The sequence below is a fragment of the Oncorhynchus nerka genome, linkage group LG15, assembly GCF_034236695.1.
Source record: "Oncorhynchus nerka isolate Pitt River linkage group LG15, Oner_Uvic_2.0, whole genome shotgun sequence".
NCBI classification, from domain to species: domain Eukaryota; kingdom Metazoa; phylum Chordata; class Actinopteri; order Salmoniformes; family Salmonidae; genus Oncorhynchus; species Oncorhynchus nerka.
Window position 1 is genome coordinate 105,810,141 of NC_088410.1, and position 20,846 is coordinate 105,830,986.

Consider the following 20,846-nt stretch of genomic DNA (forward strand, 5'->3'; position numbering starts at 1 on the left):
TTAGAGGGGAAGTTGGTTAGATGATATCTATGAGGGTGCCCGTGTTTAAGGCTTTGGGGTACCTGGTAGGTTCATTGATAATTTGTGTGTGAGATTGAGGGCATCAAGTTTAGATTGTAGGATGGCTGGGGTGTTAAGCATGTTCCAGTTTAGGTCGCCTAGCAGCACGAGCTCTGAAGATAGATGGGGGCAATCAGTTCACATATGGTGTCCAGAGCACAGCTGGGAGCAGAGGGTGGTCTATAGCAGGCGGCAACGGTGAGAGACTTGTTTTTAGAGAGGTGGATTTTTAAAAGTAGAAGTTCAAATTGTTTGGGTACAGACCTGGATAGTAGGACAGAACTCTGCAGGCTATCTTTGCAGTAGATTGCAACACCGCCCCTTTAGCAGTTCTATCTTGTCTGAAAATGTTGTAGTTTGGAATTAAAATTTCTGAATTTTTGGTGGTCTTCCTAAGCCAGGATTCAGACACAGCTAGAACATCCGGGTTGGCAGAGTGTGCTAAAGCAGTGAAAAGAACAAACTTAGGGAGGAGGCTTCTAATGTTAACATGCATGAAACCAAGGCTATTACGAAACATACAGAAGTCATCAAAAAGAGAGCGCCTGGGGAATAGGGAGTGGAGCTAGGCACTGCAGGGCCTGGATTCACCTCTACATCGCCAGAGGAACATAGGAGGAGAAGAATAAGGGTACAGCCAAAAGCAATAAGAATTGAGTAGGTCTAGAACGTCTGGAACAGAGAGAGTAAAAGGAGGTTTCTGGGGCGATAAAATAGCATCAAGGTATAATGTACAGACAAGGTATGGTAGGATGTGAGTACAGTGGAGGTAAACCTAGGTATTGAGTGATGAAGAGATATTGTCTCTAGAAACATTGAAACCAGGAGATGTCATTGCATGTGTGGGTGGTGGAAATAATAAGTTGGATAAGGTATAGTGAGCAGGACTAGAGGCTCTGCAGTGAAATAAGCCAATAAACACTAACCAGAACAGCAATGGACAAGACATATTGACATTAAGGAGAGGCATCCTTAGTCGAGTGATCAAAAGGGTCCAGGGAGTGGAGAGGTTGGTTTGGGGGTCACGGCGATTTAGACAGCTAGCCAGGACATCGGTAGCAAGCTAGCATAGGATGGAGGTCTGTTGTTAGCCACCTCTTGCGTTCCGTCAGTAGATTAGTGGAGTTCCGTGTTGTAGAGGGATTAGTCCAAATCACACAACAACAAAAAAATAAAAACAATAGATATAGTTATAGAGGCCCAAGAAGAAACATGTTAATAATAAAAATAAATAAATTGTCCGATTGTCTATTCTGAGAGCATCCGGTAAGACAGCTAACGGTTAGCAGGCCGCAGATGGGCATTCAGGTAACGTCGCGACGGAGGAGCCAGCCGGATCTCCTTCGGGTAGATAACGTCGGCAGTCCAGTTGTGAGGGCCCGGAGGGCTCCGTGTAGGCAGTAAAACGGGTCCGGATAGGTGACTGCAGCCCAGGAGTGATTGACGGAGCTCAGGAGTGGTTGACGGAGCTCGCTAGCTCCGGAGTAATTGATGTTTGCTCGGAATCGACGAAAGCAGATAGACACACGGATAGCAGCCAGCTAGCTGTGAGATCCGGGAGTGAATGTCCAGAGAGCAGTTGAAATCCAGGGACATGGAGAGAAAAAAACGGTCCGGTATGTTCCGTTCCGAGCAGCGCTGCATATTACAAAACTGGCGATAGATTTTCGAGTTAAAGGATAGCTAATGACCACAAACCGTGGTTAGCTGAATACGAACGAGTTGCCAGTAAAGAAGCTAACTAGCTTCTGGCTAGCTTCTTGGAGGATTGCAGATTTGATTGCAGATTTGAGGTAAATAATACGTATTTATACATATCAATTGGTGAGGCAGGTTGCAGGAGAGTGTATTGAAGATGAGTTGATGGAAAATAAAAATAAAATGTATGTGAAAAAAAAGTTGTAAATATATATATATACACGACACGACAAGACGAGGACAAAAGACGTCTGAACTGCTATGCCATCTTGGAAACTAAGATTAAACTAAGATTAACAGCTGTTGCATTTTCACCATTTAGATAAGAATCTTTGTGTCACTCAAAATTGCATATACTGTAGCCATAATTTGTAGCACAGATTGTTGGATGAAATACAAACTAACCTTGCTTACTTATTTCAAAGCGAGGGCACATATTTCAGCCTTGTGGGAAAAAACGGACAAAGAGTTGACAAAATTCTTACAGCACCTGTTATTCCCAGGCGGTCTCCCATCCAAGTACTAACCAGGCCCGACCCTGCTTAGCTTCTGAGATCAGACGAGATCAGGCGTACTCAGGACAGGGTGGCCGTAAGCGAGAAACCATCTCTTGGTGCACTATATAAAGTCAAAGTGAGTCTGATTAACAGCTGTTGCATTTTCACCATTTAGATAAGAATCTTTGTGTCACTCAAAATTGCATATACTGTAGCCATAATTTGTAGCACAGATTGTTGGATGAAATACAAACTAACCTTGCTTACTTATTTCAAAGCGAGGGCACATATTTCAGCCTTGTGGGAAAAAACGGACAAAGAGTTGACAAATTGCTTACAGCACCTGGTATTCCCAGGCGGTCTCCCATCCAAGTACTAACCAATCCCGACCCTGCTTAGCTTCCGAGATCAGACGAGATCAGGCGTACCCAGGACAGTGTGGCCGTAAGCGAGAAACTATCTCTTGGTGCACTATATAAAGTCAAAGTGAGTCTGATTAACAGCTGTTGCATTTTCACCATTTAGATAAGAATCTTTGTGTCACTCAAAATGTGGAAAAAATTGCATATACTGTAGCCATAATTTGTAGCACAGATTGTTGGATGAAATACAAACTAACCTTGCTTACTTATTTCAAAGCGAGGGCACATATTTCAGCCTTGTGGGAAAAAACGGACAAAGAGTTGACAAAATGCTTACAGCACCTGGTATTCCCAGGCGGTCTCCCATCCAAGTACTAACCAAGCCCGAACCTGCTTAGCTTCCGAGATCAGACGAGATCAGGCGTACTCAGGACAGTGTGGCCGTAAGCGAGAAACCATCTCTTGGTGCACTATATAAAGTCAAAGTGAGTCTGATTAACAGCTGTTGCATTTTCACCATTTAGATAAGAATCTTTGTGTCACTCAAAATGTGGAATAAATTGCATATACTGTAGCCATAATTTGTAGCACAGATTGTTGGATGAAATACAAACTAACCTTGCTTACTTATTTCAAAGCGTGGGCACATATTTCAGCCTTGTGGGAAAAAACGGACAAAGAGTTGACAAAATGCTTACAGCACCTGGTATTCCCAGGCGGTCTCCCATCCAAGTACTAACCAGGCCCGACCCTGCTTAGCTTCTGAGATCAGACGAGATCAGGCGTACTCAGGACAGTGTGGCCGTAAGCGAGAAACCATCTCTTGGTGCACTATATAAAGTCAAAGTGAGTCTGATTAACAGCTGTTGCATTTTCACCATTTAGATAAGAATCTTTGTGTCACTCAAAATGTGGAAAAAATTGCATATACTGTAGCCATAATTTGTAGCACAGATTGTTGGATGAAATACAAACTAACCTTGCTTACTTATTTCAAAGCGAGGGCACATATTTCAGCCTTGTGGGAAAAAAACGGACAAAGAGTTGACAAAATGCTTACAGCACCTGGTATTCCCAGGCGGTCTCCCATCCAAGTACTAACCAGGCCCGACCCTGCTTAGCTTCCGAGATCAGACGAGATCAGGCGTACTCAGGACAGTGTGGCCGTAAGCGAGAAACCATCTCTTGGTGCACTATATAAAGTCAAAGTGAGTCTGATTAACAGCTGTTGCATTTTCACCATTTAGATAAGAATCTTTGTGTCACTCAAAATGTGGAAAAATTGCATATACTGTAGCCATAATTTGTAGCACAGATTGTTGGATGAAATACAAACTAACCTTGCTTACTTATTTCAAAGCGAGGGCACATATTTCAGCCTTGTGGGAAAAAACGGACAAAGAGTTGACAAAATGCTTACAGCACCTGGTATTCCCAGGCGGTCTCCCATCCAAGTACTAACCAGGCCCGACCCTGCTTAGCTTCTGAGATCAGACGAGATCAGGCGTACTCAGGACAGTGTGGCCGTAAGCGAGAAACCATCTCTTGGTGCACTATATAAAGTCAAAGTGAGTCTGATTAACAGCTGTTGCATTTTCACCATTTAGATAAGAATCTTTGTGTCACTCAAAATGTGGAAAAAATTGCATATACTGTAGCCATAATTTGTAGCACAGATTGTTGGATGAAATACAAACTAACCTTGCTTACTTATTTCAAAGCGAGGGCACATATTTCAGCCTTGTGGGAAAAAACGGACAAAGAGTTGACAAAATGCTTACAGCACCTGGTATTCCCAGGCGGTCTCCCATCCAAGTACTAACCAAGCCCGAACCTGCTTAGCTTCCGAGATCAGACGAGATCAGGCGTACTCAGGACAGTGTGGCCGTAAGCGAGAAACCATCTCTTGGTGCACTATATAAAGTCAAAGTGAGTCTGATTAACAGCTGTTGCATTTTCACCATTTAGATAAGAATCTTTGTGTCACTCAAAATGTGGAAAAAATTGCATATACTGTAGCCATAATTTGTAGCACAGATTGTTGGATGAAATACAAACTAACCTTGCTTACTTATTTCAAAGCGAGGGCACATATTTCAGCCTTGTGGGAAAAAACGGACAAAGAGTTGACAAAATGCTTACAGCACCTGGTATTCCCAGGCGGTCTCCCATCCAAGTACTAACCAGGCCCGACCCTGCTTAGCTTCTGAGATCAGACGAGATCAGGCGTACTCAGGACAGTGTGGCCGTAAGCGAGAAACCATCTCTTGGTGCACTATATAAAGTCAAAGTGAGTCTGATTAACAGCTGTTGCATTTTCACCATTTAGATAAGAATCTTTGTGTCACTCAAAATGTGGAAAAAATTGCATATACTGTAGCCATAATTTGTAGCACAGATTGTTGGATGAAATACAAACTAACCTTGCTTACTTATTTCAAAGCGAGGGCACATATTTCAGCCTTGTGGGAAAAAACGGACAAAGAGTTGACAAAATGCTTACAGCACCTGGTATTCCCAGGCGGTCTCCCATCCAAGTACTAACCAGGCCCGACCCTGCTTAGCTTCTGAGATCAGACGAGATCAGGCGTACTCAGGACAGTGTGGCCGTAAGCGAGAAACCATCTCTTGGTGCACTATATAAAGTCAAAGTGAGTCTGATTAACAGCTGTTGCATTTTCACCATTTAGATAAGAATCTTTGTGTCACTCAAAATGTGGAAAAATTGCATATACTGTAGCCATAATTTGTAGCACAGATTGTTGGATGAAATACAAACTAACCTTGCTTACTTATTTCAAAGCGAGGGCACATATTTCAGCCTTGTGGGAAAAAACGGACAAAGAGTTGACAAAATGCTTACAGCACCTGGTATTCCCAGGCGGTCTCCCATCCAAGTACTAACCAGGCCCGACCCTGCTTAGCTTCTGAGATCAGACGAGATCAGGCGTACTCAGGACAGTGTGGCCGTAAGCGAGAAACCATCTCTTGGTGCACTATATAAAGTCAAAGTGAGTCTGATTAACAGCTGTTGCATTTTCACCATTTAGATAAGAATCTTTGTGTCACTCAAAATGTGGAAAAAATTGCATATACTGTAGCCATAATTTGTAGCACAGATTGTTGGATGAAATACAAACTAACCTTGCTTACTTATTTCAAAGCGAGGGCACATATTTCAGCCTTGTGGGAAAAAACGGACAAAGAGTTGACAAAATGCTTACAGCACCTGGTATTCCCAGGCGGTCTCCCATCCAAGTACTAACCAGGCCCGACCCTGCTTAGCTTCTGAGATCAGACGAGATCAGGCGTACTCAGGACAGTGTGGCCGTAAGCGAGAAACCATCTCTTGGTGCACTATATAAAGTCAAAGTGAGTCTGATTAACAGCTGTTGCATTTTCACCATTTAGATAAGAATCTTTGTGTCACTCAAAATGTGGAAAAAATTGCATATACTGTAGCCATAATTTGTAGCACAGATTGTTGGATGAAATACAAACTAACCTTGCTTACTTATTTCAAAGCGAGGGCACATATTTCAGCCTTGTGGGAAAAAACGGACAAAGAGTTGACAAAATGCTTACAGCACCTGGTATTCCCAGGCGGTCTCCCATCCAAGTACTAACCAGGCCCGACCCTGCTTAGCTTCTGAGATCAGACGAGATCAGGCGTACTCAGGACAGTGTGGCCGTAAGCGAGAAACCATCTCTTGGTGCACTATATAAAGTCAAAGTGAGTCTGATTAACAGCTGTTGCATTTTCACCATTTAGATAAGAATCTTTGTGTCACTCAAAATGTGGAAAAAATTGCATATACTGTAGCCATAATTTGTAGCACAGATTGTTGGATGAAATACAAACTAACCTTGCTTACTTATTTCAAAGCGAGGGCACATATTTCAGCCTTGTGGGAAAAAAACGGACAAAGAGTTGACAAAATGCTTACAGCACCTGGTATTCCCAGGCGGTCTCCCATCCAAGTACTAACCAGGCCCGACCCTGCTTAGCTTCTGAGATCAGACGAGATCAGGCGTACTCAGGACAGTGTGGCCGTAAGCGAGAAACCATCTCTTGGTGCACTATATAAAGTCAAAGTGAGTCTGATTAACAGCTGTTGCATTTTCACCATTTAGATAAGAATCTTTGTGTCACTCAAAATGTGGAAAAAATTGCATATACTGTAGCCATAATTTGTAGCACAGATTGTTGGATGAAATACAAACTAACCTTGCTTACTTATTTCAAAGCGAGGCACATATTTCAGCCTTGTGGGAAAAAACGGACAAAGAGTTGACAAAATGCTTACAGCACCTGGTATTCCCAGGCGGTCTCCCATCCAAGTACTAACCAGGCCCGACCCTGCTTAGCTTCTGAGATCAGACGAGATCAGGCGTACTCAGGACAGTGTGGCCGTAAGCGAGAAACCATCTCTTGGTGCACTATATAAAGTCAAAGTGAGTCTGATTAACAGCTGTTGCATTTTCACCATTTAGATAAGAATCTTTGTGTCACTCAAAATGTGGAAAAAATTGCATATACTGTAGCCATAATTTGTAGCACAGATTGTTGGATGAAATACAAACTAACCTTGCTTACTTATTTCAAAGCGAGGGCACATATTTCAGCCTTGTGGGAAAAAAACGGACAAAGAGTTGACAAAATGCTTACAGCACCTGGTATTCCCAGGCGGTCTCCCATCCAAGTACTAACCAATCCCGACCCTGCTTAGCTTCTGAGATCAGACGAGATCAGGCGTACTCAGGACAGTGTGGCCGTAAGCGAGAAACCATCTCTTGGTGCACTATATAAAGTCAAAGTGAGTCTGATTAACAGCTGTTGCATTTTCACCATTTAGATAAGAAATTTGTGTCACTCAAAATGTGGAAAAAATTGCATATACTGTAGCCATAATTTGTAGCACAGATTGTTGGATGAAATACAAACTAACCTTGCTTACTTATTTCAAAGCGAGGGCACATATTTCAGCCTTGTGGGAAAAACGGACAAAGAGTTGACAAAATGCTTACAGCACCTGGTATTCCCAGGCGGTCTCCCATCCAAGTACTAACCAGGCCCGACCCTGCTTAGCTTCTGAGATCAGACGAGATCAGGCGTACTCAGGACAGTGTGGCCGTAAGCGAGAAACCATCTCTTGGTGCACTATATAAAGTCAAAGTGAGTCTGATTAACAGCTGTTGCATTTTCACCATTTAGATAAGAATCTTTGTGTCACTCAAAATGTGGAAAAAATTGCATATACTGTAGCCATAATTTGTAGCACAGATTGTTGGATGAAATACAAACTAACCTTGCTTACTTATTTCAAAGCGAGGGCACATATTTCAGCCTTGTGGGAAAAAACGGACAAAGAGTTGACAAAATGCTTACAGCACCTGGTATTCCCAGGCGGTCTCCCATCCAAGTACTAACCAGGCCCGACCCTGCTTAGCTTCTGAGATCAGACGAGATCAGGCGTACTCAGGACAGTGTGGCCGTAAGCGAGAAACCATCTCTTGGTGCACTATATAAAGTCAAAGTGAGTCTGATTAACAGCTGTTGCATTTTCACCATTTAGATAAGAATCTTTGTGTCACTCAAAATGTGGAAAAAATTGCATATACTGTAGCCATAATTTGTAGCACAGATTGTTGGATGAAATACAAACTAACCTTGCTTACTTATTTCAAAGCGAGGGCACATATTTCAGCCTTGTGGGAAAAAACGGACAAAGAGTTGACAAAATGCTTACAGCACCTGGTATTCCCAGGCGGTCTCCCATCCAAGTACTAACCAGGCCCGACCCTGCTTAGCTTCTGAGATCAGACGAGATCAGGCGTACTCAGGACAGTGTGGCCGTAAGCGAGAAACCATCTCTTGGTGCACTATATAAAGTCAAAGTGAGTCTGATTAACAGCTGTTGCATTTTCACCATTTAGATAAGAATCTTTGTGTCACTCAAAATGTGGAAAAAATTGCATATACTGTAGCCATAATTTGTAGCACAGATTGTTGGATGAAATACAAACTAACCTTGCTTACTTATTTCAAAGCGAGGGCACATATTTCAGCCTTGTGGGAAAAAACGGACAAAGAGTTGACAAAATGCTTACAGCACCTGGTATTCCCAGGCGGTCTCCCATCCAAGTACTAACCAGGCCCGACCCTGCTTAGCTTCTGAGATCAGACGAGATCAGGCGTACTCAGGACAGTGTGGCCGTAAGCGAGAAACCATCTCTTGGTGCACTATATAAAGTCAAAGTGAGTCTGATTAACAGCTGTTGCATTTTCACCATTTAGATAAGAATCTTTGTGTCACTCAAAATGTGGAAAAAATTGCATATACTGTAGCCATAATTTGTAGCACAGATTGTTGGATGAAATACAAACTAACCTTGCTTACTTATTTCAAAGCGAGGGCACATATTTCAGCCTTGTGGGAAAAAACGGACAAAGAGTTGACAAAATGCTTACAGCACCTGGTATTCCCAGGCGGTCTCCCATCCAAGTACTAACCAGGCCCGACCCTGCTTAGCTTCTGAGATCAGACGAGATCAGGCGTACTCAGGACAGTGTGGCCGTAAGCGAGAAACCATCTCTTGGTGCACTATATAAAGTCAAAGTGAGTCTGATTAACAGCTGTTGCATTTTCACCATTTAGATAAGAATCTTTGTGTCACTCAAAATGTGGAAAAAATTGCATATACTGTAGCCATAATTTGTAGCACAGATTGTTGGATGAAATACAAACTAACCTTGCTTACTTATTTCAAAGCGAGGGCACATATTTCAGCCTTGTGGGAAAAAAACGGACAAAGAGTTGACAAAATGCTTACAGCACCTGGTATTCCCAGGCGGTCTCCCATCCAAGTACTAACCAGGCCCGACCCTGCTTAGCTTCTGAGATCAGACGAGATCAGGCGTACTCAGGACAGTGTGGCCGTAAGCGAGAAACCATCTCTTGGTGCACTATATAAAGTCAAAGTGAGTCTGATTAACAGCTGTTGCATTTTCACCATTTAGATAAGAATCTTTGTGTCACTCAAAATGTGGAAAAAATTGCATATACTGTAGCCATAATTTGTAGCACAGATTGTTGGATGAAATACAAACTAACCTTGCTTACTTATTTCAAAGCGAGGGCACATATTTCAGCCTTGTGGGAAAAAACGGACAAAGAGTTGACAAAATGCTTACAGCACCTGGTATTCCCAGGCGGTCTCCCATCCAAGTACTAACCAGGCCCGACCCTGCTTAGCTTCTGAGATCAGACGAGATCAGGCGTACTCAGGACAGTGTGGCCGTAAGCGAGAAACCATCTCTTGGTGCACTATATAAAGTCAAAGTGAGTCTGATTAACAGCTGTTGCATTTTCACCATTTAGATAAGAATCTTTGTGTCACTCAAAATGTGGAAAAAATTGCATATACTGTAGCCATAATTTGTAGCACAGATTGTTGGATGAAATACAAACTAACCTTGCTTACTTATTTCAAAGCGAGGGCACATATTTCAGCCTTGTGGGAAAAAACGGACAAAGAGTTGACAAAATGCTTACAGCACCTGGTATTCCCAGGCGGTCTCCCATCCAAGTACTAACCAATCCCGACCCTGCTTAGCTTCTGAGATCAGACGAGATCAGGCGTACTCAGGACAGTGTGGCCGTAAGCGAGAAACCATCTCTTGGTGCACTATATAAAGTCAAAGTGAGTCTGATTAACAGCTGTTGCATTTTCACCATTTAGATAAGAATCTTTGTGTCACTCAAAATGTGGAAAAAATTGCATATACTGTAGCCATAATTTGTAGCACAGATTGTTGGATGAAATACAAACTAACCTTGCTTACTTATTTCAAAGCGAGGGCACATATTTCAGCCTTGTGGGAAAAAACGGACAAAGAGTTGACAAAATGCTTACAGCACCTGGTATTCCCAGGCGGTCTCCCATCCAAGTACTAACCAGGCCCGACCCTGCTTAGCTTCTGAGATCAGACGAGATCAGGCGTACTCAGGACAGTGTGGCCGTAAGCGAGAAACCATCTCTTGGTGCACTATATAAAGTCAAAGTGAGTCTGATTAACAGCTGTTGCATTTTCACCATTTAGATAAGAATCTTTGTGTCACTCAAAATGTGGAAAAAATTGCATATACTGTAGCCATAATTTGTAGCACAGATTGTTGGATGAAATACAAACTAACCTTGCTTACTTATTTCAAAGCGAGGGCACATATTTCAGCCTTGTGGGAAAAAACGGACAAAGAGTTGACAAAATGCTTACAGCACCTGGTATTCCCAGGCGGTCTCCCATCCAAGTACTAACCAGGCCCGACCCTGCTTAGCTTCTGAGATCAGACGAGATCAGGCGTACTCAGGACAGTGTGGCCGTAAGCGAGAAACCATCTCTTGGTGCACTATATAAAGTCAAAGTGAGTCTGATTAACAGCTGTTGCATTTTCACCATTTAGATAAGAATCTTTGTGTCACTCAAAATGTGGAAAAAATTGCATATACTGTAGCCATAATTTGTAGCACAGATTGTTGGATGAAATACAAACTAACCTTGCTTACTTATTTCAAAGCGAGGGCACATATTTCAGCCTTGTGGGAAAAAACGGACAAAGAGTTGACAAAATGCTTACAGCACCTGGTATTCCCAGGCGGTCTCCCATCCAAGTACTAACCAGGCCCGACCCTGCTTAGCTTCTGAGATCAGACGAGATCAGGCGTACTCAGGACAGTGTGGCCGTAAGCGAGAAACCATCTCTTGGTGCACTATATAAAGTCAAAGTGAGTCTGATTAACAGCTGTTGCATTTTCACCATTTAGATAAGAATCTTTGTGTCACTCAAAATGTGGAAAAAATTGCATATACTGTAGCCATAATTTGTAGCACAGATTGTTGGATGAAATACAAACTAACCTTGCTTACTTATTTCAAAGCGAGGGCACATATTTCAGCCTTGTGGGAAAAAACGGACAAAGAGTTGACAAAATGCTTACAGCACCTGGTATTCCCAGGCGGTCTCCCATCCAAGTACTAACCAGGCCCGACCCTGCTTAGCTTCTGAGATCAGACGAGATCAGGCGTACTCAGGACAGTGTGGCCGTAAGCGAGAAACCATCTCTTGGTGCACTATATAAAGTCAAAGTGAGTCTGATTAACAGCTGTTGCATTTTCACCATTTAGATAAGAATCTTTGTGTCACTCAAAATGTGGAAAAAATTGCATATACTGTAGCCATAATTTGTAGCACAGATTGTTGGATGAAATACAAACTAACCTTGCTTACTTATTTCAAAGCGAGGGCACATATTTCAGCCTTGTGGGAAAAAACGGACAAAGAGTTGACAAAATGCTTACAGCACCTGGTATTCCCAGGCGGTCTCCCATCCAAGTACTAACCAGGCCCGACCCTGCTTAGCTTCTGAGATCAGACGAGATCAGGCGTACTCAGGACAGTGTGGCCGTAAGCGAGAAACCATCTCTTGGTGCACTATATAAAGTCAAAGTGAGTCTGATTAACAGCTGTTGCATTTTCACCATTTAGATAAGAATCTTTGTGTCACTCAAAATGTGGAAAAATTGCATATACTGTAGCCATAATTTGTAGCACAGATTGTTGGATGAAATACAAACTAACCTTGCTTACTTATTTCAAAGCGAGGGCACATATTTCAGCCTTGTGGGAAAAACGGACAAAGAGTTGACAAAATGCTTACAGCACCTGGTATTCCCAGGCGGTCTCCCATCCAAGTACTAACCAGGCCCGACCCTGCTTAGCTTCTGAGATCAGACGAGATCAGGCGTACTCAGGACAGTGTGGCCGTAAGCGAAAACCATCTCTTGGTGCACTATATAAAGTCAAAGTGAGTCTGATTAACAGCTGTTGCATTTTCACCATTTAGATAAGAATCTTTGTGTCACTCAAAATGTGGAAAAATTGCATATACTGTAGCCATAATTTGTAGCACAGATTGTTGGATGAAATACAAACTAACCTTGCTTACTTATTTCAAAGCGAGGGCACATATTTCAGCCTTGTGGGAAAAAACGGACAAAGAGTTGACAAAATGCTTACAGCACCTGGTATTCCCAGGCGGTCTCCCATCCAAGTACTAACCAGGCCCGACCCTGCTTAGCTTCTGAGATCAGACGAGATCAGGCGTACTCAGGACAGTGTGGCCGTAAGCGAGAAACCATCTCTTGGTGCACTATATAAAGTCAAAGTGAGTCTGATTAACAGCTGTTGCATTTTCACCATTTAGATAAGAATCTTTGTGTCACTCAAAATTGCATATACTGTAGCCATAATTTGTAGCACAGATTGTTGGATGAAATACAAACTAACCTTGCTTACTTATTTCAAAGCGAGGGCACATATTTCAGCCTTGTGGGAAAAAACGGACAAAGAGTTGACAAAATGCTTACAGCACCTGGTATTCCCAGGCGGTCTCCCATCCAAGTACTAACCAGGCCCGACCCTGCTTAGCTTCTGAGATCAGACGAGATCAGGCGTACTCAGGACAGTGTGGCCGTAAGCGAGAAACCATCTCTTGGTGCACTATATAAAGTCAAAGTGAGTCTGATTAACAGCTGTTGCATTTTCACCATTTAGATAAGAATCTTTGTGTCACTCAAAATGTGGAAAAAATTGCATATACTGTAGCCATAATTTGTAGCACAGATTGTTGGATGAAATACAAACTAACCTTGCTTACTTATTTCAAAGCGAGGGCACATATTTCAGCCTTGTGGGAAAAAACGGACAAAGAGTTGACAAAATGCTTACAGCACCTGGTATTCCCAGGCGGTCTCCCATCCAAGTACTAACCAGGCCCGACCCTGCTTAGCTTCTGAGATCAGACGAGATCAGGCGTACTCAGGACAGTGTGGCCGTAAGCGAGAAACCATCTCTTGGTGCACTATATAAAGTCAAAGTGAGTCTGATTAACAGCTGTTGCATTTTCACCATTTAGATAAGAATCTTTGTGTCACTCAAAATGTGGAAAAAATTGCATATACTGTAGCCATAATTTGTAGCACAGATTGTTGGATGAAATACAAACTAACCTTGCTTACTTATTTCAAAGCGAGGGCACATATTTCAGCCTTGTGGGAAAAAACGGACAAAGAGTTGACAAAATGCTTACAGCACCTGGTATTCCCAGGCGGTCTCCCATCCAAGTACTAACCAGGCCCGACCCTGCTTAGCTTCCGAGATCAGACGAGATCAGGCGTACTCAGGACAGTGTGGCCGTAAGCGAGAAACCATCTCTTGGTGCACTATATAAAGTCAAAGTGAGTCTGATTAACAGCTGTTGCATTTTCACCATTTAGATAAGAATCTTTGTGTCACTCAAAATGTGGAAAAATTGCATATACTGTAGCCATAATTTGTAGCACAGATTGTTGGATGAAATACAAACTAACCTTGCTTACTTATTTCAAAGCGAGGGCACATATTTCAGCCTTGTGGGAAAAAAACGGACAAAGAGTTGACAAAATGCTTACAGCACCTGGTATTCCCAGGCGGTCTCCCATCCAAGTACTAACCAGGCCCGACCCTGCTTAGCTTCTGAGATCAGACGAGATCAGGCGTACTCAGGACAGTGTGGCCGTAAGCGAGAAACCATCTCTTGGTGCACTATATAAAGTCAAAGTGAGTCTGATTAACAGCTGTTGCATTTTCACCATTTAGATAAGAATCTTTGTGTCACTCAAAATGTGGAAAAAATTGCATATACTGTAGCCATAATTTGTAGCACAGATTGTTGGATGAAATACAAACTAACCTTGCTTACTTATTTCAAAGCGAGGGCACATATTTCAGCCTTGTGGGAAAAAACGGACAAAGAGTTGACAAAATGCTTACAGCACCTGGTATTCCCAGGCGGTCTCCCATCCAAGTACTAACCAGGCCCGACCCTGCTTAGCTTCTGAGATCAGACGAGATCAGGCGTACTCAGGACAGTGTGGCCGTAAGCGAGAAACCATCTCTTGGTGCACTATATAAAGTCAAAGTGAGTCTGATTAACAGCTGTTGCATTTTCACCATTTAGATAAGAATCTTTGTGTCACTCAAAATGTGGAAAAAATTGCATATACTGTAGCCATAATTTGTAGCACAGATTGTTGGATGAAATACAAACTAACCTTGCTTACTTATTTCAAAGCGAGGGCACATATTTCAGCCTTGTGGGAAAAAACGGACAAAGAGTTGACAAAATGCTTACAGCACCTGGTATTCCCAGGCGGTCTCCCATCCAAGTACTAACCAGGCCCGACCCTGCTTAGCTTCTGAGATCAGACGAGATCAGGCGTACTCAGGACAGTGTGGCCGTAAGCGAGAAACCATCTCTTGGTGCACTATATAAAGTCAAAGTGAGTCTGATTAACAGCTGTTGCATTTTCACCATTTAGATAAGAATCTTTGTGTCACTCAAAATGTGGAAAAAATTGCATATACTGTAGCCATAATTTGTAGCACAGATTGTTGGATGAAATACAAACTAACCTTGCTTACTTATTTCAAAGCGAGGGCACATATTTCAGCCTTGTGGGAAAAAACGGACAAAGAGTTGACAAAATGCTTACAGCACCTGGTATTCCCAGGCGGTCTCCCATCCAAGTACTAACCAGGCCCGACCCTGCTTAGCTTCTGAGATCAGACGAGATCAGGCGTACTCAGGACAGTGTGGCCGTAAGCGAGAAACCATCTCTTGGTGCACTATATAAAGTCAAAGTGAGTCTGATTAACAGCTGTTGCATTTTCACCATTTAGATAAGAATCTTTGTGTCACTCAAAATGTGGAAAAAATTGCATATACTGTAGCCATAATTTGTAGCACAGATTGTTGGATGAAATACAAACTAACCTTGCTTACTTATTTTCAAAGCGAGGGCACATATTTCAGCCTTGTGGGAAAAAACGGACAAAGAGTTGACAAAATGCTTACAGCACCTGGTATTCCCAGGCGGTCTCCCATCCAAGTACTAACCAGGCCCGACCCTGCTTAGCTTCTGAGATCAGACGAGATCAGGCGTACTCAGGACAGTGTGGCCGTAAGCGAGAAACCATCTCTTGGTGCACTATATAAAGTCAAAGTGAGTCTGATTAACAGCTGTTGCATTTTCACCATTTAGATAAGAATCTTTGTGTCACTCAAAATGTGGAAAAAATTGCATATACTGTAGCCATAATTTGTAGCACAGATTGTTGGATGAAATACAAACTAACCTTGCTTACTTATTTCAAAGCGAGGGCACATATTTCAGCCTTGTGGGAAAAAACGGACAAAGAGTTGACAAAATGCTTACAGCACCTGGTATTCCCAGGCGGTCTCCCATCCAAGTACTAACCAGGCCCGACCCTGCTTAGCTTCTGAGATCAGACGAGATCAGGCGTACTCAGGACAGTGTGGCCGTAAGCGAGAAACCATCTCTTGGTGCACTATATAAAGTCAAAGTGAGTCTGATTAACAGCTGTTGCATTTTCACCATTTAGATAAGAATCTTTGTGTCACTCAAAATGTGGAAAAAATTGCATATACTGTAGCCATAATTTGTAGCACAGATTGTTGGATGAAATACAAACTAACCTTGCTTACTTATTTCAAAGCGAGGGCACATATTTCAGCCTTGTGGGAAAAAACGGACAAAGAGTTGACAAAATGCTTACAGCACCTGGTATTCCCAGGCGGTCTCCCATCCAAGTACTAACCAGGCCCGACCCTGCTTAGCTTCTGAGATCAGACGAGATCAGGCGTACTCAGGACAGTGTGGCCGTAAGCGAGAAACCATCTCTTGGTGCACTATATAAAGTCAAAGTGAGTCTGATTAACAGCTGTTGCATTTTCACCATTTAGATAAGAATCTTTGTGTCACTCAAAATGTGGAAAAAATTGCATATACTGTAGCCATAATTTGTAGCACAGATTGTTGGATGAAATACAAACTAACCTTGCTTACTTATTTCAAAGCGAGGGCACATATTTCAGCCTTGTGGGAAAAAACGGACAAAGAGTTGACAAAATGCTTACAGCACCTGGTATTCCCAGGCGGTCTCCCATCCAAGTACTAACCAGGCCCGACCCTGCTTAGCTTCTGAGATCAGACGAGATCAGGCGTACTCAGGACAGTGTGGCCGTAAGCGAGAAACCATCTCTTGGTGCACTATATAAAGTCAAAGTGAGTCTGATTAACAGCTGTTGCATTTTCACCATTTAGATAAGAATCTTTGTGTCACTCAAAATGTGGAAAAAATTGCATATACTGTAGCCATAATTTGTAGCACAGATTGTTGGATGAAATACAAACTAACCTTGCTTACTTATTTCAAAGCGAGGGCACATATTTCAGCCTTGTGGGAAAAAAAACGGACAAAGAGTTGACAAAATGCTTACAGCACCTGGTATTCCCAGGCGGTCTCCCATCCAAGTACTAACCAGGCCCGACCCTGCTTAGCTTCTGAGATCAGACGAGATCAGGCGTACTCAGGACAGTGTGGCCGTAAGCGAGAAACCATCTCTTGGTGCACTATATAAAGTCAAAGTGAGTCTGATTAACAGCTGTTGCATTTTCACCATTTAGATAAGAATCTTTGTGTCACTCAAAATGTGGAAAAAATTGCATATACTGTAGCCATAATTTGTAGCACAGATTGTTGGATGAAATACAAACTAACCTTGCTTACTTATTTCAAAGCGAGGGCACATATTTCAGCCTTGTGGGAAAAAACGGACAAAGAGTTGACAAAATGCTTACAGCACCTGGTATTCCCAGGCGGTCTCCCATCCAAGTACTAACCAGGCCCGACCCTGCTTAGCTTCTGAGATCAGACGAGATCAGGCGTACTCAGGACAGTGTGGCCGTAAGCGAGAAACCATCTCTTGGTGCACTATATAAAGTCAAAGTGAGTCTGATTAACAGCTGTTGCATTTTCACCATTTAGATAAGAATCTTTGTGTCACTCAAAATTGCATATACTGTAGCCATAATTTGTAGCACAGATTGTTGGATGAAATACAAACTAACCTTGCTTACTTATTTCAAAGCGAGGGCACATATTTCAGCCTTGTGGGAAAAAACGGACAAAGAGTTGACAAAATGCTTACAGCACCTGGTATTCCCAGGCGGTCTCCCATCCAAGTACTAACCAGGCCCGACCCTGCTTAGCTTCTGAGATCAGACGAGATCAGGCGTACTCAGGACAGTGTGGCCGTAAGCGAGAAACCATCTCTTGGTGCACTATATAAAGTCAAAGTGAGTCTGATTAACAGCTGTTGCATTTTCACCATTTAGATAAGAATCTTTGTGTCACTCAAAATGTGGAAAAAATTGCATATACTGTAGCCATAATTTGTAGCACAGATTGTTGGATGAAATACAAACTAACCTTGCTTACTTATTTCAAAGCGAGGGCACATATTTCAGCCTTGTGGGAAAAAACGGACAAAGAGTTGACAAAATGCTTACAGCACCTGGTATTCCCAGGCGGTCTCCCATCCAAGTACTAACCAGGCCCGACCCTGCTTAGCTTCTGAGATCAGACGAGATCAGGCGTACTCAGGACAGTGTGGCCGTAAGCGAGAAACCATCTCTTGGTGCACTATATAAAGTCAAAGTGAGTCTGATTAACAGCTGTTGCATTTTCACCATTTAGATAAGAATCTTTGTGTCACTCAAAATGTGGAAAAAATTGCATATACTGTAGCCATAATTTGTAGCACAGATTGTTGGATGAAATACAAACTAACCTTGCTTACTTATTTCAAAGCGAGGGCACATATTTCAGCCTTGTGGGAAAAAACGGACAAAGAGTTGACAAAATGCTTACAGCACCTGGTATTCCCAGGCGGTCTCCCATCCAAGTACTAACCAGGCCCGACCGACCTGCTTAGCTTCTGAGATCAGACGAGATCAGGCGTACTCAGGACAGTGTGGCCGTAAGCGAGAAACCATCTCTTGGTGCACTATATAAAGTCAAAGTGAGTCTGATTAACAGCTGTTGCATTTTCACCATTTAGATAAGAATCTTTGTGTCACTCAAAATGTGGAAAAAATTGCATATACTGTAGCCATAATTTGTAGCACAGATTGTTGGATGAAATACAAACTAACCTTGCTTACTTATTTCAAAGCGAGGGCACATATTTCAGCCTTGTGGGAAAAAAACGGACAAAGAGTTGACAAAATGCTTACAGCACCTGGTATTCCCAGGCGGTCTCCCATCCAAGTACTAACCAGGCCCGACCCTGCTTAGCTTCTGAGATCAGACGAGATCAGGCGTACTCAGGACAGTGTGGCCGTAAGCGAGAAACCATCTCTTGGTGCACTATATAAAGTCAAAGTGAGTCTGATTAACAGCTGTTGCATTTTCACCATTTAGATAAGAATCTTTGTGTCACTCAAAATGTGCATATACTGTAGCCATAATTTGTAGCACAGATTGTTGGATGAAATACAAACTAACCTTGCTTACTTATTTCAAAGCGAGGGCACATATTTCAGCCTTGTGGGAAAAAACGGACAAAGAGTTGACAAAATGCTTACAGCACCTGGTATTCCCAGGCGGTCTCCCATCCAAGTACTAACCAGGCCCGACCCTGCTTAGCTTCTGAGATCAGACGAGATCAGGCGTACTCAGGACAGTGTGGCCGTAAGCGAGAAACCATCTCTTGGTGCACTATATAAAGTCAAAGTGAGTCTGATTAACAGCTGTTGCATTTTCACCATTTAGATAAGAATCTTTGTGTCACTCAAAATGTGGAAAAAATTGCATATACTGTAGCCATAATTTGTAGCACAGATTGTTGGATGAAATACAAACTAACCTTGCTTACTTATTTCAAAGCGAGGGCACATATTTCAGCCTTGTGGGAAAAAACGGACAAAGAGTTGACAAAATGCTTACAGCACCTGGTATTCCCAGGCGGTCTCCCATCCAAGTACTAACCAGGCCCGACCCTGCTTAGCTTCTGAGATCAGACGAGATCAGGCGTACTCAGGACAGTGTGGCCGTAAGCGAGAAACCATCTCTTGGTGCACTATATAAAGTCAAAGTGAGTCTGATTAACAGCTGTTGCATTTTCACCATTTAGATAAGAATCTTTGTGTCACTCAAAATGTGGAAAAAATTGCATATACTGTAGCCATAATTTGTAGCACAGATTGTTGGATGAAATACAAACTAACCTTGCTTACTTATTTCAAAGCGAGGGCACATATTTCAGCCTTGTGGGAAAAAACGGACAAAGAGTTGACAAAATGCTTACAGCACCTGGTATTCCCAGGCGGTCTCCCATCCAAGTACTAACCAGGCCCGACCCTGCTTAGCTTCTGAGATCAGACGAGATCAGGCGTACTCAGGACAGTGTGGCCGTAAGCGAGAAACCATCTCTTGGTGCACTATATAAAGTCAAAGTGAGTCTGATTAACAGCTGTTGCATTTTCACCATTTAGATAAGAATCTTTGTGTCACTCAAAATGTGGAAAAAATTGCATATACTGTAGCCATAATTTGTAGCACAGATTGTTGGATGAAATACAAACTAACCTTGCTTACTTATTTCAAAGCGAGGGCACATATTTCAGCCTTGTGGGAAAAAACGGACAAAGAGTTGACAAAATGCTTACAGCACCTGGTATTCCCAGGCGGTCTCCCATCCAAGTACTAACCAGGCCCGACCCTGCTTAGCTTCTGAGATCAGACGAGATCAGGCGTACTCAGGACAGTGTGGCCGTAAGCGAGAAACCATCTCTTGGTGCACTATATAAAGTCAAAGTGAGTCTGATTAACAGCTGTTGCATTTTCACCATTTAGATAAGAATCTTTGTGTCACTCAAAATGTGGAAAAAATTGCATATACTGTAGCCATAATTTGTAGCACAGATTGTTGGATGAAATACAAACTAACCTTGCTTACTTATTTCAAAGCGAGGGCACATATTTCAGCCTTGTGGGAAAAAACGGACAAAGAGTTGACAAAATGCTTACAGCACCTGGTATTCCCAGGCGGTCTCCCATCCAAGTACTAACCAGGCCCGACCCTGCTTAGCTTCTGAGATCAGACGAGATCAGGCGTACTCAGGACAGTGTGGCCGTAAGCGAGAAACCATCTCTTGGTGCACTATATAAAGTCAAAGTGAGTCTGATTAACAGCTGTTGCATTTTCACCATTTAGATAAGAATCTTTGTGTCACTCAAAATGTGGAAAAAATTGCATATAC

The 20,846-nt window shown here is 42.6% G+C and overlaps 49 non-coding genes and 4 pseudogenes across 49 annotated transcripts; all 53 read right to left on the reverse strand.

Moving 5' to 3' along the window:
• The window catches only part of LOC115118616 (synapsin-2-like), a 299,540-nt pseudogene that overhangs the window by 103,256 nt on the left and 175,438 nt on the right, over positions 1–20,846 (reverse strand).
• LOC135560590 (5S ribosomal RNA) lies at positions 2,237–2,355 on the reverse strand (annotated as a pseudogene).
• LOC135560592 (5S ribosomal RNA) lies at positions 2,587–2,705 on the reverse strand (annotated as a pseudogene).
• LOC135560563 (5S ribosomal RNA) lies at positions 2,948–3,066 on the reverse strand. Its single transcript, XR_010459077.1, has one exon. It is a non-coding gene; the product is annotated as a 5S ribosomal RNA (ribosomal RNA).
• Positions 3,309–3,427, reverse strand: LOC135560381 (5S ribosomal RNA). The gene has a single exon (XR_010458892.1). It is a non-coding gene; the product is annotated as a 5S ribosomal RNA (ribosomal RNA).
• On the reverse strand, positions 3,671–3,789 carry LOC135560490 (5S ribosomal RNA). Its single transcript, XR_010459004.1, has one exon. It is a non-coding gene; the product is annotated as a 5S ribosomal RNA (ribosomal RNA).
• LOC135560492 (5S ribosomal RNA) lies at positions 4,031–4,149 on the reverse strand. The gene has a single exon (XR_010459006.1). It is a non-coding gene; the product is annotated as a 5S ribosomal RNA (ribosomal RNA).
• LOC135560565 (5S ribosomal RNA) lies at positions 4,392–4,510 on the reverse strand. Its single transcript, XR_010459079.1, has one exon. It is a non-coding gene; the product is annotated as a 5S ribosomal RNA (ribosomal RNA).
• LOC135560602 (5S ribosomal RNA) lies at positions 4,753–4,871 on the reverse strand. Its single transcript, XR_010459101.1, has one exon. It is a non-coding gene; the product is annotated as a 5S ribosomal RNA (ribosomal RNA).
• LOC135560706 (5S ribosomal RNA) lies at positions 5,114–5,232 on the reverse strand. The gene has a single exon (XR_010459205.1). It is a non-coding gene; the product is annotated as a 5S ribosomal RNA (ribosomal RNA).
• Positions 5,474–5,592, reverse strand: LOC135560758 (5S ribosomal RNA). The gene has a single exon (XR_010459254.1). It is a non-coding gene; the product is annotated as a 5S ribosomal RNA (ribosomal RNA).
• Positions 5,835–5,953, reverse strand: LOC135560387 (5S ribosomal RNA). Its single transcript, XR_010458898.1, has one exon. It is a non-coding gene; the product is annotated as a 5S ribosomal RNA (ribosomal RNA).
• LOC135560398 (5S ribosomal RNA) lies at positions 6,196–6,314 on the reverse strand. The gene has a single exon (XR_010458909.1). It is a non-coding gene; the product is annotated as a 5S ribosomal RNA (ribosomal RNA).
• LOC135560409 (5S ribosomal RNA) lies at positions 6,558–6,676 on the reverse strand. Its single transcript, XR_010458920.1, has one exon. It is a non-coding gene; the product is annotated as a 5S ribosomal RNA (ribosomal RNA).
• On the reverse strand, positions 6,918–7,036 carry LOC135560420 (5S ribosomal RNA). Its single transcript, XR_010458931.1, has one exon. It is a non-coding gene; the product is annotated as a 5S ribosomal RNA (ribosomal RNA).
• Positions 7,280–7,398, reverse strand: LOC135560581 (5S ribosomal RNA). Its single transcript, XR_010459095.1, has one exon. It is a non-coding gene; the product is annotated as a 5S ribosomal RNA (ribosomal RNA).
• Positions 7,639–7,757, reverse strand: LOC135560431 (5S ribosomal RNA). Its single transcript, XR_010458942.1, has one exon. It is a non-coding gene; the product is annotated as a 5S ribosomal RNA (ribosomal RNA).
• Positions 8,000–8,118, reverse strand: LOC135560442 (5S ribosomal RNA). Its single transcript, XR_010458953.1, has one exon. It is a non-coding gene; the product is annotated as a 5S ribosomal RNA (ribosomal RNA).
• Positions 8,361–8,479, reverse strand: LOC135560453 (5S ribosomal RNA). The gene has a single exon (XR_010458965.1). It is a non-coding gene; the product is annotated as a 5S ribosomal RNA (ribosomal RNA).
• LOC135560464 (5S ribosomal RNA) lies at positions 8,722–8,840 on the reverse strand. The gene has a single exon (XR_010458977.1). It is a non-coding gene; the product is annotated as a 5S ribosomal RNA (ribosomal RNA).
• On the reverse strand, positions 9,083–9,201 carry LOC135560475 (5S ribosomal RNA). The gene has a single exon (XR_010458989.1). It is a non-coding gene; the product is annotated as a 5S ribosomal RNA (ribosomal RNA).
• Positions 9,445–9,563, reverse strand: LOC135560486 (5S ribosomal RNA). The gene has a single exon (XR_010459000.1). It is a non-coding gene; the product is annotated as a 5S ribosomal RNA (ribosomal RNA).
• LOC135560498 (5S ribosomal RNA) lies at positions 9,806–9,924 on the reverse strand. Its single transcript, XR_010459012.1, has one exon. It is a non-coding gene; the product is annotated as a 5S ribosomal RNA (ribosomal RNA).
• Positions 10,167–10,285, reverse strand: LOC135560582 (5S ribosomal RNA). Its single transcript, XR_010459096.1, has one exon. It is a non-coding gene; the product is annotated as a 5S ribosomal RNA (ribosomal RNA).
• On the reverse strand, positions 10,528–10,646 carry LOC135560509 (5S ribosomal RNA). Its single transcript, XR_010459023.1, has one exon. It is a non-coding gene; the product is annotated as a 5S ribosomal RNA (ribosomal RNA).
• Positions 10,889–11,007, reverse strand: LOC135560520 (5S ribosomal RNA). Its single transcript, XR_010459034.1, has one exon. It is a non-coding gene; the product is annotated as a 5S ribosomal RNA (ribosomal RNA).
• LOC135560531 (5S ribosomal RNA) lies at positions 11,250–11,368 on the reverse strand. Its single transcript, XR_010459045.1, has one exon. It is a non-coding gene; the product is annotated as a 5S ribosomal RNA (ribosomal RNA).
• LOC135560542 (5S ribosomal RNA) lies at positions 11,611–11,729 on the reverse strand. Its single transcript, XR_010459056.1, has one exon. It is a non-coding gene; the product is annotated as a 5S ribosomal RNA (ribosomal RNA).
• On the reverse strand, positions 11,972–12,090 carry LOC135560553 (5S ribosomal RNA). Its single transcript, XR_010459067.1, has one exon. It is a non-coding gene; the product is annotated as a 5S ribosomal RNA (ribosomal RNA).
• LOC135560564 (5S ribosomal RNA) lies at positions 12,331–12,449 on the reverse strand. The gene has a single exon (XR_010459078.1). It is a non-coding gene; the product is annotated as a 5S ribosomal RNA (ribosomal RNA).
• Positions 12,690–12,808, reverse strand: LOC135560575 (5S ribosomal RNA). The gene has a single exon (XR_010459089.1). It is a non-coding gene; the product is annotated as a 5S ribosomal RNA (ribosomal RNA).
• LOC135560586 (5S ribosomal RNA) lies at positions 13,040–13,158 on the reverse strand. The gene has a single exon (XR_010459099.1). It is a non-coding gene; the product is annotated as a 5S ribosomal RNA (ribosomal RNA).
• LOC135560597 (5S ribosomal RNA) lies at positions 13,401–13,519 on the reverse strand. The gene has a single exon (XR_010459100.1). It is a non-coding gene; the product is annotated as a 5S ribosomal RNA (ribosomal RNA).
• LOC135560491 (5S ribosomal RNA) lies at positions 13,762–13,880 on the reverse strand. Its single transcript, XR_010459005.1, has one exon. It is a non-coding gene; the product is annotated as a 5S ribosomal RNA (ribosomal RNA).
• LOC135560603 (5S ribosomal RNA) lies at positions 14,123–14,241 on the reverse strand. The gene has a single exon (XR_010459102.1). It is a non-coding gene; the product is annotated as a 5S ribosomal RNA (ribosomal RNA).
• Positions 14,484–14,602, reverse strand: LOC135560612 (5S ribosomal RNA). The gene has a single exon (XR_010459111.1). It is a non-coding gene; the product is annotated as a 5S ribosomal RNA (ribosomal RNA).
• Positions 14,845–14,963, reverse strand: LOC135560623 (5S ribosomal RNA). Its single transcript, XR_010459122.1, has one exon. It is a non-coding gene; the product is annotated as a 5S ribosomal RNA (ribosomal RNA).
• LOC135560634 (5S ribosomal RNA) lies at positions 15,206–15,324 on the reverse strand. Its single transcript, XR_010459133.1, has one exon. It is a non-coding gene; the product is annotated as a 5S ribosomal RNA (ribosomal RNA).
• LOC135560645 (5S ribosomal RNA) lies at positions 15,568–15,686 on the reverse strand. Its single transcript, XR_010459144.1, has one exon. It is a non-coding gene; the product is annotated as a 5S ribosomal RNA (ribosomal RNA).
• LOC135560656 (5S ribosomal RNA) lies at positions 15,929–16,047 on the reverse strand. Its single transcript, XR_010459155.1, has one exon. It is a non-coding gene; the product is annotated as a 5S ribosomal RNA (ribosomal RNA).
• LOC135560667 (5S ribosomal RNA) lies at positions 16,290–16,408 on the reverse strand. Its single transcript, XR_010459166.1, has one exon. It is a non-coding gene; the product is annotated as a 5S ribosomal RNA (ribosomal RNA).
• LOC135560678 (5S ribosomal RNA) lies at positions 16,651–16,769 on the reverse strand. Its single transcript, XR_010459177.1, has one exon. It is a non-coding gene; the product is annotated as a 5S ribosomal RNA (ribosomal RNA).
• On the reverse strand, positions 17,014–17,132 carry LOC135560689 (5S ribosomal RNA). Its single transcript, XR_010459188.1, has one exon. It is a non-coding gene; the product is annotated as a 5S ribosomal RNA (ribosomal RNA).
• On the reverse strand, positions 17,375–17,493 carry LOC135560700 (5S ribosomal RNA). Its single transcript, XR_010459199.1, has one exon. It is a non-coding gene; the product is annotated as a 5S ribosomal RNA (ribosomal RNA).
• Positions 17,725–17,843, reverse strand: LOC135560712 (5S ribosomal RNA). Its single transcript, XR_010459211.1, has one exon. It is a non-coding gene; the product is annotated as a 5S ribosomal RNA (ribosomal RNA).
• Positions 18,086–18,204, reverse strand: LOC135560723 (5S ribosomal RNA). Its single transcript, XR_010459222.1, has one exon. It is a non-coding gene; the product is annotated as a 5S ribosomal RNA (ribosomal RNA).
• LOC135560593 (5S ribosomal RNA) lies at positions 18,447–18,568 on the reverse strand (annotated as a pseudogene).
• LOC135560734 (5S ribosomal RNA) lies at positions 18,812–18,930 on the reverse strand. Its single transcript, XR_010459233.1, has one exon. It is a non-coding gene; the product is annotated as a 5S ribosomal RNA (ribosomal RNA).
• Positions 19,163–19,281, reverse strand: LOC135560745 (5S ribosomal RNA). Its single transcript, XR_010459242.1, has one exon. It is a non-coding gene; the product is annotated as a 5S ribosomal RNA (ribosomal RNA).
• Positions 19,524–19,642, reverse strand: LOC135560752 (5S ribosomal RNA). The gene has a single exon (XR_010459248.1). It is a non-coding gene; the product is annotated as a 5S ribosomal RNA (ribosomal RNA).
• Positions 19,885–20,003, reverse strand: LOC135560753 (5S ribosomal RNA). Its single transcript, XR_010459249.1, has one exon. It is a non-coding gene; the product is annotated as a 5S ribosomal RNA (ribosomal RNA).
• Positions 20,246–20,364, reverse strand: LOC135560754 (5S ribosomal RNA). Its single transcript, XR_010459250.1, has one exon. It is a non-coding gene; the product is annotated as a 5S ribosomal RNA (ribosomal RNA).
• On the reverse strand, positions 20,607–20,725 carry LOC135560755 (5S ribosomal RNA). The gene has a single exon (XR_010459251.1). It is a non-coding gene; the product is annotated as a 5S ribosomal RNA (ribosomal RNA).